General features: G+C 43.3%; 1 protein-coding gene across 3 annotated transcripts in view; it reads right to left on the reverse strand.

Moving 5' to 3' along the window:
* The window catches only part of LOC142491683 (acetylserotonin O-methyltransferase-like), a 78,145-nt gene that overhangs the window by 53,813 nt on the left and 4,149 nt on the right, over positions 1-20,183 (reverse strand). The window contains exon 2 of one of the 3 annotated variants that reach the window (XM_075594601.1): positions 19,077-19,206. The exons of 1 other annotated variant lie outside the window; for it this stretch is intronic. The gene's annotated coding sequence lies outside the window, so the exon portion shown is untranslated. Of the gene's footprint in view, positions 1-19,076; positions 19,215-20,183 lie in introns of those variants that run through there. One more of the 3 variants, XM_075594602.1, reaches the window with a different exon arrangement.

The raw sequence follows: 20,183 nt of genomic DNA on the forward strand, positions 1-20,183 counted from the left end.
AATACATTTTTATTGATAGTGTAGATGTGCAGGGGGTCTCCGGAGCTGAACCGCGTTGGTTTTAGGTCTGGGGACCCCGTGCCCCCCGAGATACAGGCCCCTTTAGGGGGTGCCGGTAGCCCTCTGCTTGGTTTAAAGGTCCGATCACGTGATCGCGGCCTGTAAACCAAGCAGAGCAGAGGGATACCGGCACCCCCTAAAGGGGCCTGTATCTCGGGGGGCACGGGGTCCCCAGACCTGAAACCTGTGCGCTTCTGCTCTGGAGACCCTCTGCACATGTACACTATCAATAAAACACATACAATATACAGTATAAATAAACACTCGTTCTTTACCTTAGCGTCTATGCGCTATGGTAAAGAAGCATTATTTTAATAATATTGTAAAGTGAGCAGGGGGTTCCCTGAGCCAGAAATTAATGATTAATGCTCAGGGAACCCCCCCCCCCCTGCTCCTGATCAATATTATTAAAAATACGGAAAATTCTGCGTCATTACCATAGCGGATAGCCGCTAAGGCAATGAAGGGGTTAACCCACCGTGCCCGCTTTATTGTGTGTAGTGGGGATGGGTGAGGGGGGTATTTGGCCCTTGGTGTGAGTTTAGGACTTGCGGGAGGGGGGGGGGGGTTGCGGGTGCACTTAACCCCTTCACGATCGTAGCAGTTAATACCGCTACGGTCATGAAGGGGTTAAGCCCTCCCGCTACCCCAACCCCCCCCCCCCCCCGCAAGCCCTCCCCAACCATCGTTGGGGCGAATACCCCATTCACCCACCCTCCCGCTACCCACAATAAAAAAATACACACACACAGCAGCCGCCAAAAAATAAATAAATAAATGACAATAAATACATTTGAAATACATTTTTATTGATAGTGTAGATGTGCAGGGGGTCTCCGGAGCTGAACCGCGTTGGTTTTAGGTCTGGGGACCCCGTGCCCCCCGAGATACAGGCCCCTTTAGGGGGTGCCGGTAGCCCTCTGCTTGGTTTAAAGGTCCGATCACGTGATCGCGGCCTGTAAACCAAGCAGAGCAGAGGGATACCGGCACCCCCTAAAGGGGCCTGTATCTCGGGGGGCACGGGGTCCCCAGACCTGAAACCTGTGCGCTTCTGCTCTGGAGACCCTCTGCACATGTACACTATCAATAAAAATGTATTTCAAATGTATTTATTTTCATTTATTTATTTATTTATTTATATTTATTCATTGTGCTGCTGCTGCAAGTCGTAAACTCACACCAAGGGCCAAACACCCCCCTCACCCCCAATAAAAAAAATTCACGCACAGCAGCCCCACAATTAATAAATAAATCTAAATAAATAAATAAAATCTATGTAAAACCCCCTCCCCTATTCTCGCTTTTAAAACGCCCTGCCTTCTCTCTAATCTATGTAAAAAACCCTCCCCCTATCCCCCTATTGTGTGTGCGTTAAGCTTCCCTGCAAGCTATGTAAAAAAACCTCCCCCTATTGTGTGTGTGTTTAAATCTGTCTGGCCTGTGTTTCTGAGTGCTGAGTGCTCTGCGTTTAAAGGTCCCGATCACGTGATCGCGGCCTGTAAACCAAGCAGAGCAGAGGGATACCGGCACCCCCTAAAGGGGCCTGTATCTCGGGGGGCACGGGGTCCCCAGACCTGAAACCTGTGCGCTTCAGCTCCGGAGAACATCTACACTGTGAATAAAACACACACATCATTAAAGAATCATTCTTTAGATTAGCGGCTATGCGCTATGGTAAAGAAGCAGCATTTCTGTCTTTTTAATAATATTGTAGAGTGAGCAGGGGGTTCCCTGAGACAGAAATCTAATCTCAGGGGACCCCCTGCTCCTGCACAATATTATTAAAAGTTCAGAAACGAGGCTTCATTAGCATAGCGTATAGCCGCTAAGGTAATGAAGGGGTTAACGCATAATAACCAATAAATACATTCAATACACTACCCACTACCCATGGCAACCTCCGCTGCTGTACAGTAAAACAGAGAAAAAAAATAACACTTTCAAAGTAATGTCCCCTAACCCCTTAATCACCATAGCGGTTATTAACCGCTACAGTCATGAAGGGGTTAACCCGCCCTCACCCACCACTTGGGACGCCTACTGTACATACCCTCCCACTCTAACCCCCCACCCCGTGAGGCCTAACCACCCTCAACCCTCACCCACTAACTACCCACAAGGGAGGCCTACCCACATACCGTTGGGGAAACACCCCACCCCCACCCCAGTACCCACAATAAAAACAGTACAATCACCCACAATAAACAGCATTCTATTTATTAAATACATTACCCACCCCCTGTGCCCCCCCCCCCCATAAATACAAGATTTATTCTTTTACATTCAGGGTCCATAACGTAGCCCCACGCTAGTCCCCGGTGGGCTGGCAGGGCACCTGGACAGACCTACAGTTTACCAGCAGCATTCCACAGGTTCTGGAGGCCTGCTGGTGGATCCTGCCAGCACCATGGCGCCCAGGTGGTCTCCTTGGGTCACCGTGAGCCTCAATTGGGTCCACACGGTAGGCCCAAGGATGTCTGGGAGCCCCGGGTCAAACCCACAGGTGTCTGCGGGGCCTCGGGTGGTTCCCATGGGGGTCTGGGGAACTCACGGGTGCTCACTACGGGTCCGCGGTGCCCCCACAGAAGTGGGACCACACATCATCATCCCCGCACCTACGGCTCGGAGGTGCCCCCACAGAAGTGGGACCACACATCGTCATGCCCGCAGACTACGGGTCCGCGGTGCCCCCACAGAAGTGGGACCACACATCATCATCCCCGCATGTGTCACCCGTGGAACCACCAGCCTGCTACCCTTTAGGATACCCGAGGATTCCCCGCGGGTGGTCTCCAGAGGTCCCACGCAAAACCACGGAAGTAACCCTGAATGTAAAAAAAATAAACCTGGCCTATACATTCAATACATACACCCTCCCCCCCAACACCTACAGTACAATAATGTGCAAAATAACTATTATCCAGATATGAATAATAGATTAATTGCCCATTATTAAAAACATTAACTAGCATATACAAATAAATAAAGTACTACTGACCTCATCAATACGAAGTGTCCGACGCCAGCGCCTTCCTTCTCTTGCCCACACAAAACATAGCCAAAACCAAGCCAATACATTGCAATTACATTCAGATATCAATTAACCCCTTAAACACCTTATCGGATAATAACCGCAAAGGTAATTAAGGGGTTAAGCCACACAGGCACGATACCCACCCTTCACCCATGAATTTGTACTGTGGCTTCATCATGCAACTATATATATATATACTGTATATATATACATACAGAGAGACAGAGAGAAAGAGAGAGAGAGAGATATATACAGTATATATATATACACACGTTATATACACACCCATGATAAACCAAATATACAGTACAAATAAATGTAGAAGGGTTATCAAAACCATACTGTTCTACAACCAAACACTTCTCCATACAGACACTACATTAAAAATCAATTTCCTTTAAAAATCCTAACTGATCTCACAATCTACTGTACTGTATATGATCACAAACCAATGAAAAAAGTCACATTCCAAAATGCATAAAATCTATGCACCATACTGTATACATTCTGCAAATTAATCAACGTAAACAAAAATCAATTAGCAATCATTATTTAGATCTCTAAACATTTCACACTCAATCATGAACAATGAAACCATTAACAGATTCACGCCTAGAGCAGAACAATTAAGCCTTTGAAAAAATATAAGTACCGACAAAAATACAACCTTTCCAAACCAAGCCTACAGTACCTACAGTATCCCTGACCTTCCTCAAACACACAATACAATACCAAGGAATAATACATCTATCTAATTTTAAAATACTTTAAACTCACAAAATAATTAAAAACACATCTAATCCAGCTTTTAAAACATCATCATTTCTTACCCTGAATGTATACTGTACAGTATATCTCTCTAGACATATATATTGTACATACATACATACAGTGGCAAGAAATGATATACCACAAAAAAATAAAAATACACAGGTTAAAAAACCTTTTGAAAAAATTAACAAGTTAAATAAAATACATTTCTTTACTGTAGTTCACTTACCATTACTTGCCCCCACCGACTCCCGTTGCCCAGCTTACTCACGAACCAATCCACGATCAGGAACCCATAAAATAATAAACCATTGAAAATAATAAACATTAAACTAAAAATCCAAACCAATCCACGGGTCTTCTACTTGTAATACACCTTCATCTGTATTCTTCTTTCTTCTATCTCCTTCCGGGCGGGGCAGGGCGTGGTCTTCTTTCCATCATCGGCCACGCCCTTGTCTTTTTCCTTCTCCGGAGGTCCTTCCTCCGCGGCGTCTGGCTGCAAAATGAGACGACATAGGCTTTTAAAGGCCTATGACGTCACATTTTGCGTCATGGTTCCCACGGTCCTGATTGGACCGTGAAAACCATGTGTGTTGGCCGATAATAAAAAAATGATGACGTCACTTAAAGGGAATGAAAGCACAGCCAATCAGAATGGCTTTGCTTCAATTGCCTTTAAGATGACGTCATGAAAAGGCACATGGCCGTGCACACATGCTACTAGAGCCAATCAGAGCGTGGGAACTTTATCCCTACTCTGATTGGCTCTGGTATACCATGTGTCAGGGGCTTGGGGGAGAAAGGATGTGACGTCAATGAAAACCTGTCACGTGGTACGGTAGCCAATCAGAGCGTGGGAACTTTATCCTTATTGACGTCACATCCTTTCTCCCCCAAGCCCCTGACACATGGTATACCAGAGCCAATCAGAGTAGGGATAAAGTTCCCACGCTCTGATTGGCTCTAGTACCATGTGTGCACGGCCATGTGCCTTTTCATGACGTCATCTTAAAGGCAATTGAAGCAAAGCCATTCTGATTGGCTGTGCTTTCATTCCCTTTAAGTGACGTCATCATTTTTTTATTATCGGCCAACACACATGGTTTTCACGGTCCAATCAGGACCGTGGGAACCATGACGCAAAATGTGACGTCATAGGCCTTTAAAAGCCTATGTCGTCTCATTTTGCAGCCAGACGCCGCGGAGGAAGGACCTCCGGAGAAAGAAAAAGACAAGGGCGTGGCCGATGATGGAAAGAAGACCACGCCCTGCCCCGCCCGGAAGGAGATAGAAGAAAGAAGAATACAGATGAAGGTGTATTACAAGTAGAAGACCCGTGGATTGGTTTGGATTTTTAGTTTAATGTTTATTATTTTCAATGGTTTATTATTTTATGGGTTCCTGATCGTGGATTGGTTCGTGAGTAAGCTGGGCAACGGGAGTCGGTGGGGGCAAGTAATGGTAAGTGAACTACAGTAAAGAAATGTATTTTATTTAACTTGTTAATTTTTTCAAAAGGTTTTTTAACCTGTGTATTTTTATTTTTTTGTGGTATATCATTTCTTGCCACTGTATGTATGTATGTACAATATATATGTCTAGAGAGATATACTGTACAGTATACATTCAGGGTAAGAAATGATGATGTTTTAAAAGCTGGATTAGATGTGTTTTTAATTATTTTGTGAGTTTAAAGTATTTTAAAATTAGATAGATGTATTATTCCTTGGTATTGTATTGTGTGTTTGAGGAAGGTCAGGGATACTGTAGGTACTGTAGGCTTGGTTTGGAAAGGTTGTATTTTTGTCGGTACTTATATTTTTTCAAAGGCTTAATTGTTCTGCTCTAGGCGTGAATCTGTTAATGGTTTCATTGTTCATGATTGAGTGTGAAATGTTTAGAGATCTAAATAATGATTGCTAATTGATTTTTGTTTACGTTGATTAATTTGCAGAATGTATACAGTATGGTGCATAGATTTTATGCATTTTGGAATGTGACTTTTTTCATTGGTTTGTGATCATATACAGTACAGTAGATTGTGAGATCAGTTAGGATTTTTAAAGGAAATTGATTTTTAATGTAGTGTCTGTATGGAGAAGTGTTTGGTTGTAGAACAGTATGGTTTTGATAACCCTTCTACATTTATTTGTACTGTATATTTGGTTTATCATGGGTGTGTATATAACGTGTGTATATATATATACTGTATATATCTCTCTCTCTCTCTTTCTCTCTGTCTCTCTGTATGTATATATATACAGTATATATATATATAGTTGCATGATGAAGCCACAGTACAAATTCATGGGTGAAGGGTGGGTATCGTGCCTGTGTGGCTTAACCCCTTAATTACCTTTGCGGTTATTATCCGATAAGGTGTTTAAGGGGTTAATTGATATCTGAATGTAATTGCAATGTATTGGCTTGGTTTTGGCTATGTTTTGTGTGGGCAAGAGAAGGAAGGCGCTGGCGTCGGACACTTCGTATTGATGAGGTCAGTAGTACTTTATTTATTTGTATATGCTAGTTAATGTTTTTAATAATGGGCAATTAATCTATTATTCATATCTGGATAATAGTTATTTTGCACATTATTGTACTGTAGGTGTTGGGGGGGAGGGTGTATGTATTGAATGTATAGGCCAGGTTTATTTTTTTTACATTCAGGGTTACTTCCGTGGTTTTGCGTGGGACCTCTGGAGACCACCCGCGGGGAATCCTCGGGTATCCTAAAGGGTAGCAGGCTGGTGGTTCCACGGGTGACACATGCGGGGATGATGATGTGTGGTCCCACTTCTGTGGGGGCACCGCGGACCCGTAGTCTGCGGGCATGACGATGTGTGGTCCCACTTCTGTGGGGGCACCTCCGAGCCGTAGGTGCGGGGATGATGATGTGTGGTCCCACTTCTGTGGGGGCACCGCGGACCCGTAGTGAGCACCCGTGAGTTCCCCAGACCCCCATGGGAACCACCCGAGGCCCCGCAGACACCTGTGGGTTTGACCCGGGGCTCCCAGACATCCTTGGGCCTACCGTGTGGACCCAATTGAGGCTCACGGTGACCCAAGGAGACCACCTGGGCGCCATGGTGCTGGCAGGATCCACCAGCAGGCCTCCAGAACCTGTGGAATGCTGCTGGTAAACTGTAGGTCTGTCCAGGTGCCCTGCCAGCCCACCGGGGACTAGCGTGGGGCTACGTTATGGACCCTGAATGTAAAAGAATAAATCTTGTATTTATGGGGGGGGGGGCACAGGGGGTGGGTAATGTATTTAATAAATAGAATGCTGTTTATTGTGGGTGATTGTACTGTTTTTATTGTGGGTACTGGGGTGGGGGTGGGGTGTTTCCCCAACGGTATGTGGGTAGGCCTCCCTTGTGGGTAGTTAGTGGGTGAGGGTTGAGGGTGGTTAGGCCTCACGGGGTGGGGGGTTAGAGTGGGAGGGTATGTACAGTAGGCGTCCCAAGTGGTGGGTGAGGGCGGGTTAACCCCTTCATGACTGTAGCGGTTAATAACCGCTATGGTGATTAAGGGGTTAGGGGACATTACTTTGAAAGTGTTATTTTTTTTCTCTGTTTTACTGTACAGCAGCGGAGGTTGCCATGGGTAGTGGGTAGTGTATTGAATGTATTTATTGGTTATTATGCGTTAACCCCTTCATTACCTTAGCGGCTATACGCTATGCTAATGAAGCCTCGTTTCTGAACTTTTAATAATATTGTGCAGGAGCAGGGGGTCCCCTGAGATTAGATTTCTGTCTCAGGGAACCCCCTGCTCACTCTACAATATTATTAAAAAGACAGAAATGCTGCTTCTTTACCATAGCGCATAGCCGCTAAGCTAAAGAATGATTCTTTAATGATGTGTGTGTTTTATTCACAGTGTAGATGTTCTCCGGAGCTGAAGCGCACAGGTTTCAGGTCTGGGGACCCCGTGCCCCCCGAGATACAGGCCCCTTTAGGGGGTGCCGGTATCCCTCTGCTCTGCTTGGTTTACAGGCCGCGATCACGTGATCGGACCTTTAAACCAAGCAGAGGGCTACCGGCACCCCCTAAAGGGGCCTGTATCTCGGGGGGCACGGGGTCCCCAGACCTAAAACCTGTGCGGTTCAGCTCCAGAGACCCCCTGCACATCTACACTATCAATAAAAATGTATTTCAAATGTATTTATTTGTATTTATTTATTTATTTATTGCGGGGATGCTGTGTGTGATTATTTTTTATTGTGTTTAGCGGGGGTGGGTGACGGGGTTTATAAATGTGAGTTTATAAATAAAATAAAGAATATTATTTATAGGGGCCTTAGAACAGAAGTTCCCACGCCAATTGCGCGCTCATTGCTCTTTTGTTACAATGTTGCTGGTCTTGCGGGTTTGCAGTCTGGCAGCAAAAAGCAGTTTGTAGTACTGTGTGTGAGATAAAGTAACCAGTTCTTTTATTGCTGAAGTCGCCACCAAAAACTTTTATTTACAAATACAGTACAAAAACCGTGCAACACACAACAACATTCAGTATCCTTTGTTTAAGTACAGCAGGTACTATAGGGTAAAACATGTACTGTACAGTACAGCACAACATTACAGTATGGTCTCACTGAAAGTCCTCCCCATTTTCCAGCCATGGCCGATGCCTTGCATGGCGCAAAACGCCATTAATGCAGTCTCTAACGCCTCTCATTACAGGATCTGTAACAGGGTAATAGCGCTGCATTTCTTCCACAATCTTTTTCCTTAAATTGGCAGGAAGGGCATTTTTTTGGCGATTCCCATCATAGTTCACTTTGAACACCCACTCGCAGTACAATGTGTAGGGAACATGGTGTTTAAATATGATCAAGGCATACTTGTGTGGTATACCAGCACTCCTCACCCTATACTTCTCCCTCAGCGCCGGTGTCAGATCGCACAGGGAGATGTCGGGCACTGTTTGTATGCGAGCGGGTGTAGGAAGTCTTTTGGGAGCGGGTGTACTTGAGGCGATGGGCAATGGTAGGGTGTCTGGGAGGAAGCTTTCCTCCGGTAGTGGTCGCCGGGTTGTCTCCTGGCGTGGTCTAGATGGGGTTGTCATGTCCTCCTCAATAGCATAGTACACTGTATCTTCTGGTGGAGGGGGTGTGCTTGGTGATGGAAGGGGGTCGAAGGTACCATGCATCACATCCATGTCACCCCCCTGCTCCAGCGTCGGGGAAACAGGGGCATTAACACCGAGCAAATAATGTATGCCCGCTATGTCTGCCTCTATCTTGTCCATCCGTTGATCCATCCGTTGCTCCATATGTAGCATCCGTTGATCCAGCCGTTGCTCCATATGTAGCACCGACTCCAGAAGCAGATCTAGCTTTGCCAGCACACTAGAATTCCCGGGGAGATCCACACTTAGCCCATTCAGGATCCGGTCCAACGAGCTGCTTGTGCATGGCATCTGGAGATCTGGGGGGATGGGTGCAACGGAGGATGAGATGGGGGTTCCCTGGAGAGAAGCGGCATCGATGGAGAGTGGAAGAGGTGACCTGGGGATGCCCGGTACAGGAGAAGCTGCAGCGTGGTGGAAGAGGGATGGAGAAGGTGACCGCTGGATTTCCGGGAGAGAAGCAGAGTCGTCCAAGAGCAAAGGAGACAGTGACCCGTTGATTTCAGAGGCAGCAGCATCTTCAGATGGAACCGGAGAAGATGGGGGTGGAGAAGCCGGGCTGAAGATTTCCGGGACAGCTACAGCAGAGTCGTCGAAGCATATGGGAGCAAGTGGTCTGCGGATTCGGTGAGTTGGCTGCCATGCGTCTTGCGAACCGAGCACAGTACCGTATTTCTTCTTCACATAATAAGGCTGACGTGTTTTAAAAGCCTTAGCCTTTGGGGTCAGCAGAAGGTTTTCTTTGTTGGCCTTAGCCTGTCGCTTTGCCTTTGGCTTGGGAACGGTAACTGCCTTTCTCTTTTTCAGTGTGGCAGGCACAGCAGAGGTGAGATGATTCTTTCGTCCATAGAACCGGGGATGCTCCATGTAAGCGGGAGGCACAATGCAGTATCTGGACAATGCCTCAGATAAAGATCAGCAAGTGGTGGGCTATGCAACGTGTACAACCTTTTATGCATGGTGGCCAGGTACAGGTGTTGAAAGTGGGTGGTCTGTTATGTGAGTCATTAACATATAAATACACCATCCATTTTGTGGATTCACTGCACATTGAATACACATCGACTAAACATCGAATACACATTCTTGTGTTTGTATTTCTTTCTACAGTACTCGCAGCAATGCCTGTTAAGAAGATTTCAAAGGATCTCAGCATGAGAATGAAGGAGATGTACACGAGCGGACAACGAATTGCAGATATCCAGCGCTGGTTAACTGCTTCTGGCCTCGTTGTGCCATCAAGCACTGTGTGCTATCATGCACAAGGAAAAAACAGAGACCGCAAAAAGGCACCAAGGGTAACAAATGCGTAAGTACTGTATACTGTATTTATAAAACTTAACCAAAAAAAATATAGAAAACTGTAGTGTACATCTACAGTATACCGTATTTATATAGTATATTTATTATATTACAACAGTATATACTGTAGTGTACTGTATGTGTGGTCAATTTATATTTTTTGTGCAGCAGTATACACTTTTGGTATATTGCAATTCATCTTACAACGGAATATACAGTATATGATGTGTATTTATTATGATATAACAACAGTATACCGTATTTATATAGTATATTTATTATATTACAACAGTATATACTGTAGTGTACTGTATGTGTGGTCAATTTATATTTTTTGTGCAGCAGTATACACTTTTGGTATATTGCAATTCATCTTACAACGGAATATACAGTATATGATGTGTATTTATTATGATATAACAACAGTATACCGTATTTATATAGTATATTTATTATATTACAACAGTATATACTGTAGTGTACTGTATGTGTGGTCAATTTATATTTTTTGTGCAGCAGTATACACTTTTGGTATATTGCAATTCATCTTACAACGGAATATACAGTATATGATGTGTATTTATTATGATATAACAACAGTATACCGTATTTATATAGTATATTTATTATATTACAACAGTATATACTGTAGTGTACTGTATGTGTGGTCAATTTATATTTTTTGTGCAGCAGTATACACTTTTGGTATATTGCAATTCATCTTACAACGGAATATACAGTATATGATGTGTATTTATTATGATATAACAACAGTATACCGTATTTATATAGTACAACAGTATATACTGTAGTGTACTGTATGTGTGGTCAATTTATATTTTTTGTGCAGCAGTATACACTTTTGGTATATTGCAATTCATCTTACAACGAAATATACAGTATATGATGTGTATTTATTATGATATAACAACAGTATACCGTATTTATATAGTATATTTATTATATTACAACAGTACTGTATACTGTATATTTTGTCTATTTATATTTATAGTACAGCAGTATACATTTTTTGTATATTTATATTTACTGTATATTACAACATTACATGTACAGTATACAATATACATTTTATATTGCTGCATATTAATAACACAATATAATTTCTTTGCATTGTAGGGAGACTACTCTTCTGGTGGACAGAATAAGTGAGGAGAATGATGAGAGGAGCGCATTAAGGGTTAAAAACACTCTTCAGGAAAACCACAATCTGACTGTATCCGAGAGCAGCATAAAGAAGATGAGACGCAGAATTGGATGGAAATATGGACGTGTGAGGTTAGTAGTGGACAGTACAGGAGGTACTGTACTGTAAAGTAAAAATGTTGTTTTGCAAACTGTACTGCGCTGTGACGCTAACATTTTTTATTCATTGTCATTACAGAGCGTACCCCATGATACGGGACGCAAACAAAATCAAAAGAGTGCTCCAGGCCCAGGCATGGATCGACAGCGGTGAGACTTTCCAGGATTGCATCTTCACTGATGAGTCTACTGTGTCGCTGGAGAGATTTGCAAGATTTGCGTTCCACAAAAAAGGCCGCATAACTTTGAAGCCACGGCCAAAACACCCTGTGAAGCTGCATGTGTGGGGTGCCATCTCTAGGCGTGGACCGGGATGCATTGTCGTCTTTGAAGGTACAATTTCTCAAATATAATGCCGCCTAATGCACTGTACTTGACTAGTGTTGCCTTACCGTATGCACTGTACTGTACTATTGAGCACTTTTCTTTTCTTGCTATAGGAATCATGAATAAAGATTTCTTCCAAGACAACATTGTGCCCGTGATAGTGCGATACATCACACAAGACTTTCCCAATGGTCATCGCTTTTACCAGGACAATGATCCCAAGCACACCGCGTCGACGGCGCATATCCTTGAGCGCGGCATCAACTGGGTGAAGACGCCAGCGGAGTAAGTGTAGTAGACCGTGTCCCATTTATATGTTCCCCACTGTTTTTACTGTGTACTGTATCTCTTAAACTAATTGTCCTTTCTTTCCAATCACAGATCACCAGACTTCAATCCGATCGAAATGGTCTGGCATCAGCTGAAGGACCACATCCGTAAAGTGGCGAAACCCTCCAAGAAGGACGAGTTGTATACAGCCATAATGAGTTTTTGGAACGATGTACTCACCGAGGAACGATGCAATAAATATATAGACCATATTGCCACTGTGTTGCCCATTGTCATCGCGCGCAATGGACAAGCATCAGGAAAGTAGTACAGTGCTGTAGTATTGTACAGTAGGTACACTATGATACAGGTAAGTATGGCACAGATTTTAGCTTTCCCAATAGTCAGAGTTTACAGTAGTTCCAGTATACAGTACAGTAGACTAGTTTGACATACTACAGTAACTGCCTACTAACTGCTCCATTTTTTCTTTCCAGAGAAAGCTGCACCAGCCACCTACTGTACAGTAGGTCTACCATAATACAGTACGCACATACAGTACAGTACAGTAACTGAACAAAGTTTTTGTTTTCTTGTCGTTCCAGGAAAAAGGGTGCACCAGAGGGGAGGGGGGGCCTTGTGTTCGTCAAATCTGCTTGTGCAGTCAAATGTACAGTATATAAACAGCAGTAATGATGTACACAAAACCTCTCCTCTCTCAATGAACTACTGTACCGCAGACACAATGAGGATACTGTTACAGTATGAAGGGAAAAAGAACAGGATGGGTTATTTAACATTACAGTATACTGTGCAATATTTATACTGTATATTTATATATACTGTATTTTTATTCTAAAGGTATTCGAGAATGTACTCTACTAGATGAGGACCTGGTGACTTTCAACACTCTCAGACACACAGAAAGGATTATTTCACATCACTGTATATTTATCCTGTATATTTTCAGTAATTTAGAAGCAGTGGCTGTTCTGAACAGCCCAGGGCCAGATTAACAAAACAATGGCTTGGATTGGATTAGCCAGACGATTGATGCTTGGCCAGGGAGGGATTAAAAACTCTAAGGGAGGGGGTGGGTGGTGTAGCTGTAGGATTGTACTGTGTCAGTATTTCCAACGCCAGGTCACCCTAATAATTGCATGAATAAACCCCCAAAGACAAGGCCCAAATATACTAGTACAGTATACTGTACAGTACTGTAAAGTATGTATTATTGTGTGTTGATGTTTTGAATTGCTGTTAACTTGAAAAGTTTCACCATTGTATTGTACTGTATTTGTAAATAAAAGTATTTTGTGGCGACTTCAGCAATAAAAGAACTGGTTAATTTATCTCACATAAAGTACGTGAATACGACCGCAATCACCATTGTACAGTAAATGGGTGCATAGGATGGAACGACAGGTGCTAAAGGGGTATAAATATGATACTGTATTTATCAGTATTGATCAAAGAGAATTGATCAGAAGGATTCCCCTTATAAAGTATACAGCACTCTATTGTCATTCATACAGTACAGTATACTGTAGTAAAAGGTAGACAACACATGGTCTTGCAGTACAGTATACTGTATTACTAAAAATCTGTCAGGTTGACCAGAATCACTGCGGATATCGGAAAATAATACAATTTTATTAATTCTACGTACTGTATATAAGGGGAATCCTTCTGATCAACTCTCTTTGATCAACACTGATAAATACAGTAATTTATCTCACACTCAGTACTACAAACTGCTTTTTGCTTGCAATAAACAAACAAACAGGGAAGCGCTACTGTATACTGTATGAGTTAGGATCAGGCCCAGCAGCCACTTTATGTTGAAAACCACATATGAAATGAGCATAAATTTGCATGAATAATTACACAAAAATATATAAAATAAATAGCACAAGTCTCTGACAGAGAGAAATTGTCCAGGTGGTGTGGATACAGGTTAATGCCCCTGTCTGATAGGACAGACTCGGGCAAGAATGGCCTGTGAGAGGTGAATATCCAGAATGGTAGCTGGGATGGAAAGCGCTACCAACTGTGCAGGTATTGAAGTGTGTAGAAATGGGAAGGTGCCGTAGGCATCAAATGTGGAAAGCGCTCACCCAGACTTCATACACTGCGCTTTTTGCTTGCATACTGCAAAGCCGCAAGACCAGCAACATTGTAAAAAAAGAGCAAAAAAAGAGCAATGAGCGCGAAATTGGCGTGGGAACTTCTGTTCTAGGGCCCCTAGAAATAATATTCTTTATTTTATTTATAAACTCACATTTATATATAAAGTATATATTTATTTCTCTTCATGTATTTATTTATATTTATTTATTAATTGTGGAGCTGCTGTGCGTGAGGGGCCATGGCCAGGATGGGGGGGGGGGGGTAACGGTACAGTATGTGGGTAGGGGGTGAGGGTGGTTAGACCTCACAGTACATTATGCACATTGGGCCCCCCTCCTCCCCACATTTACATACTGTACACTACACGACATCAATGCAGGGAGGGTTTACCAATGCAGGGAGGGTTTACCAATGCAGGTAAGGCTTTAGGCCTTTATATCTCTCTCCCTTCAGTGTAATCTGCTTAACAGAAACATTAGGGGGGGAAGGGGCTTTAGGCCTTTATATCTCTCTCCCTTCAGTGTAATCTGCTTAACACAAACATTAGGGGGGAAGGGGTTTTTAAACAATGCTGTGTATAATGTATAAGGTTTTTTACAATTAGATAGATGTAATCCTTGGTATTGTAAGGGTTAGTTTGTTTTTAAATTGTCTTTTCTGGTTGTTACTTACAGTATATATTGATTTTGGTTTACTTGCTTGGTTAAAATACTGTAGTTAAGTTGACTTGTTTGGAAGTGTTTGTACAGTATTTACTGGTAGAGTAGCTTGCAATTATATTGTTAACATTCATTTGCAGAATGTACAGTACTGTATATGGTGCATAGATTTAATGCTATGCATCATTTACAGTATACAATGTACTGTAAATGCAATGTACTGTGTGGATTGTAATGTTATGTTTTATACTGTACAGTATGCTATTCATTAACTTCATTGCTCTACACATCTAGGGATTTCATTCCACCTTACCACCTTTCCTACACATGATTTGTGCTGTAGGCATTGGTTACTGTATATTACTGTATGCTAATGCAGATGTGTGATGCTTTGAGACTGTCATTTATACTTTGACAAGTCTACCTTTTGGTGTGTAGTGTGCATTATCCTTAGCGTTGTATACAGTAGGTGCCTTTAAACCCAGTAACCTACTGTATTGTGATTCACTTTGATTCTCCCTAGTGTTTTTTGAGTCACTATCCTTTTCATGTTTAGGGTTGACAGTGTGTGTCGTTCCCTAGTGCTGTTCATTAGTGTTTAAGGGTCCATGCCTCTTTTTTAAGTGTTTTTAAATCATGTACTGTTTATTCATCCCTTTTTGCACTGTGTCAAATAAATAAACAAATATATCAATTGCATACCTGAGTGCTCCCATACGGGTTACTTTTTTCTCTTTTCACTCACATACAGTATGTATATATATATATATATATATATATATATATATATATATATACAGTATATATATATATATATATATATATATATATATATATATATAAATATAGCTGTATGATATATATATATATATATATATATATATATATATATATATATATATACACAGTGTTTATATGTATACTGTATATATATATATATATATATATATATATATATATATACAGTGTATATATATATACAAAGTATATACTGTACAGTATATATTTATTTCTCTTCATGTCTTTATTTATTTATTTATTTAGATTTATTTATTAATTGTGGGGCTGCTGTGCGTGAATTTTTTTTATTGGGGGTGAGGGGGGTGTTTGGCCCTCAGCACTCAGAAACACAGGCCAGACAGATTTAAACACACACACAATAGGGGGAGGTTTTTTTACATAGCTTGCAGGGAAGTTTAACGCACACACAATAGGGGGATAGGGGGAGGGTTTTTTACATAGATTAGAGAGAAGGCAGGGCGTTTTAAAAGCGAGAATAGGGGAGGGGGTTTTACATAGATTTTATTTATTTATTTAGATTTATTTATTAATTGTGGGGCTGCTGTGCGTGAATTTTTTTTATTGGGGGTGAGGGGGGTGTTTGGCCCTTGGTGTGAGTTTACGACTTGCAGCAGCAGCACAATGAATAAATAAATATAAATAAATAAATGACAATAAATACATTTGAAATACATTTTTATTGATAGTGTACATGTGCAGGGGGTCTCCGGAGCTGAAGCGCACAGGTTTCAGGTCTGGGGACCCCGTGCCCCCCGAGATACAGGCCCCTTTAGGGGGTGCCGGTATCCCTCTGCTCTGCTTGGTTTACAGGCCGCGATCACGTGATCGGGACCTTTAAACGCAGAGCACTCAGCACTCAGAAACACAGGCCAGACAGATTTAAACACACACACAATAGGGGGAGGTTTTTTTACATAGCTTGCAGGGAAGTTTAACGCACACACAATAGGGGGATAGGGGGAGGGTTTTTTACATAGATTAGAGAGAAGGCAGGGCGTTTTAAAAGCGAGAATAGGGGAGGGGGTTTTACATAGATTTTATTTATTTATTTAGATTTATTTATTAATTGTGGGGCTGCTGTGCGTGAATTTTTTTTATTGGGGGTGAGGGGGGTGTTTGGCCCTTGGTGTGAGTTTACGACTTGCAGCAGCAGCACAATGAATAAATAAATATAAATAAATAAATAAATAAATGACAATAAATACATTTGAAATACATTTTTATTGATAGTGTACATGTGCAGGGGGTCTCCGGAGCTGAAGCGCACAGGTTTCAGGTCTGGGGACCCCGTGCCCCCCGAGATACAGGCCCCTTTAGGGGGTGCCGGTATCCCTCTGCTCTGCTTGGTTTACAGGCCGCGATCACGTGATCGGACCTTTAAACCAAGCAGAGGGCTACCGGCACCCCCTAAAGGGGCCTGTATCTCGGGGGGCACGGGGTCCCCAGACCTAAAACCAACGCGGTTCAGCTCCGGAGACCCCCTGCACATCTACACTATCAATAAAAATGTATTTCAAATGTATTTATTGTCATTTATTTATTTATTTTTTGGCGGCTGCTGTGTGTGTGTATTTTTTTATTGTGGGTAGCGGGAGGGTGGGTGAATGGGGTATTCGCCCCAACGATGGTTGGGGAGGGCTTGCGGGGGGGGGGGGGGGGGGTTGGGGTAGCGGGAGGGCTTAACCCCTTCATGACCGTAGCGGTATTAACTGCTACGATCGTGAAGGGGTTAAGTGCACCCGCAACCCCCCCCCCCCCCTCCCGCAAGTCGTAAACTCACACCAAGGGCCAAATACCCCCCTCACCCATCCCCACTACACACAATAAAGCGGGCACGGTGGGTTAACCCCTTCATTGCCTTAGCGGCTATCCGCTATGGTAATGACGCAGCATTTTCCGTATTTTTAATAATATTGATCAGGAGCAGGGGGGGGGGGGGGGTTCCCTGAGCATTAATCATTAATTTCTGGCTCAGGGAACCCCCTGCTCACTTTACAATATTATTAAAATAATGCTTCTTTACCATAGCGCATAGACGCTAAGGTAAAGAACGAGTGTTTATTTATACTGTATATTGTATGTGTTTTATTGATACTGTACATGTGCAGAGGGTCTCCAGAGCAGAAGCGCACAGGTTTCAGGTCTGGGGACCCCGTGCCCCCCGAGATACAGGCCCCTTTAGGGGGTGCCGGTATCCCTCTGCTCTGCTTGGTTTACAGGCCGCGGTCACGTGATCGGGGCTTTTAACGCAGAGCTGGATACCGGCACCCCCTAAAGGGGCCTGTATCTCGGGGGGCACGGGGTCCCCAGACCTAAAACCAACGCGGTTCAGCTCCGGAGACCCCCTGCACATCTACACTATCAATAAAAATGTATTTCAAATAATTTTTAATGTGTGGATGTTTGCGCAGAGAGAGAGCAGCGGATCTCTCTCTGCTGCAAACACATCTCGCCCCCGCCGCCCATACAGTAGTATCATTTATGTATGTGCATATACAGTACAGTACTGTACAGTACTGTATGTTAAGGCTTACAGGGGTTGTTGTTATACAGTACTGTATATATATATATATACTGTATACTGCATTACAATTCATTATAGGGGACGGCTTCACAGAGAATAGCTCGCAAGCGCCACCATGTGTATTTTGACGGCATTGCAGTATTGTAACCAGCCGGAATAAAAAGCTTAAATTCCTGCCGGAAAATAACGCAATGCACTCTGGCTGAAAAATATCAGAAACCTGAATACACCCGAGTATACCCGAATTCGCGGGACTAGCCGTGCTCGAATAAAGTGTGTCGCCAGTGTATATATATATATATATATATATATATATATATATATATATATATATATATATATATATACAGTGCTTGACAAATCACCCAAAAATCTACTCGCCGAACCAAAAAATCTACTCGCCACCTAGTCCCGCCCCCAACCCCGCCCCCAACCCCGCCTCTAGTCCCGCCCCCAGCCACGCATTTAAAAAAAAGCCATAAATTGAATAAATTCCTAGTAAGAACATTCGTTTTTGATATTAGTTTATTTATTGTATTACATTATACTACAATTAGTCCTTGGTGTGTGTGTGTGTGTGTGTGTGTGTGTGTGTGTGTGTGTGTGTGTGTGTGTGTGTATAAATGTCAAATCTAGAAAAAAAAAGCCAGATGTGGATGACTAGTTTCCTGCACCCCTTAACTAGTGTCTGGATGCCCCCGCTTCACAATATTTAAAGCAGCAATCCCGTCTGGGATCTTACCTGATCCGCAGACCCTCAAAGTCCAGGTACCCTCATTCCCGCAATGTTATACATTGGAGGGGAGGTGTTCGTTACCTGTCTTCTGGGTTAGGGGGGGTTCGATATCTTCCGTGTGAAGCTTGAGTCAGATCTGGAAGTAAGCAGTATAGGTTATTTCAGTGTAGTATAGGGCAGTTAAGATATCCAGATCCATAGTGTGAGAGTGTGTGGGGGAGAGAGCGAGAGTGTGTGGGGGAGAGAGAGAGAGTGTGGGAGAGAGTGAGAGTGAGAGAGAGTGGGAGAGAGAGAGAGTGGGAGAGAGAGAGAGTGGGAGAGAGAGAGAGTGGGAGAGAGAGAGAGTGGGAGAGAGAGAGAGTGGGAGAGAGAGAGAGTGGGAGAGAGAGAGTGGGAGAGAGAGGGAGTGGGAGAGAGTGGGAGAGGGAGAGAGAGTGGGAGAGAGAGAGAGAGTGGGAGAGAGAGAGAGTGGGAGAGAGAGAGAGTGGGAGAAAGAGAGAGTGGGAGAGAGAGAGAGTGGGAGAGAGAGAGAGTGGGAGAGAGAGAGAGTGACAGAGAGAGAGAGAGAGTGACAGAGAGAGAGAGAGAGTGACAGAGAGAGAGAGAGTGACAGAGAGAGAGAGTGACAGAGAGAGAGAGTGACAGAGAGAGAGAGTGACAGAGAGAGAGAGTGACAGAGAGAGAGAGTGACAGAGAGAGAGAGTGGGAGAGACAGAGAGAGAGAGTGGGAGAGACAGAGAGAGAGAGTGGGAGAGACAGAGAGAGAGAGTGGGAGAGACAGAGAGAGAGAGTGGGAGAGACAGAGAGAGAGAGTGGAAGAGACAGAGAGAGAGAGTGGGAGAGACAGAGAGAGAGAGTGGGAGAGACAGAGAGAGAGAGTGGGAGAGACAGAGAGAGAGAGTGGGAGAGACAGAGAGAGAGAGTGGGAGAGACAGAGAGAGAGAGTGGGAGAGACAGAGAGAGAGAGTGGGAGAGAGACAGAGAGAGAGACAGAGAGAGAGACAGAGAGAGAGACAGAGAGAGAGACAGAGAGAGACAGATAAAGAGACGTCAAGGCGCCGTGACGTTGACGCTGCTCCGCGCTGATTGGATGTTTTCAGCTGACAGTGCTCT

Source organism: Ascaphus truei, chromosome 3 (genome assembly GCF_040206685.1).
Source record: "Ascaphus truei isolate aAscTru1 chromosome 3, aAscTru1.hap1, whole genome shotgun sequence".
Classification (NCBI taxonomy): Eukaryota; Metazoa; Chordata; class Amphibia; order Anura; family Ascaphidae; genus Ascaphus; species Ascaphus truei.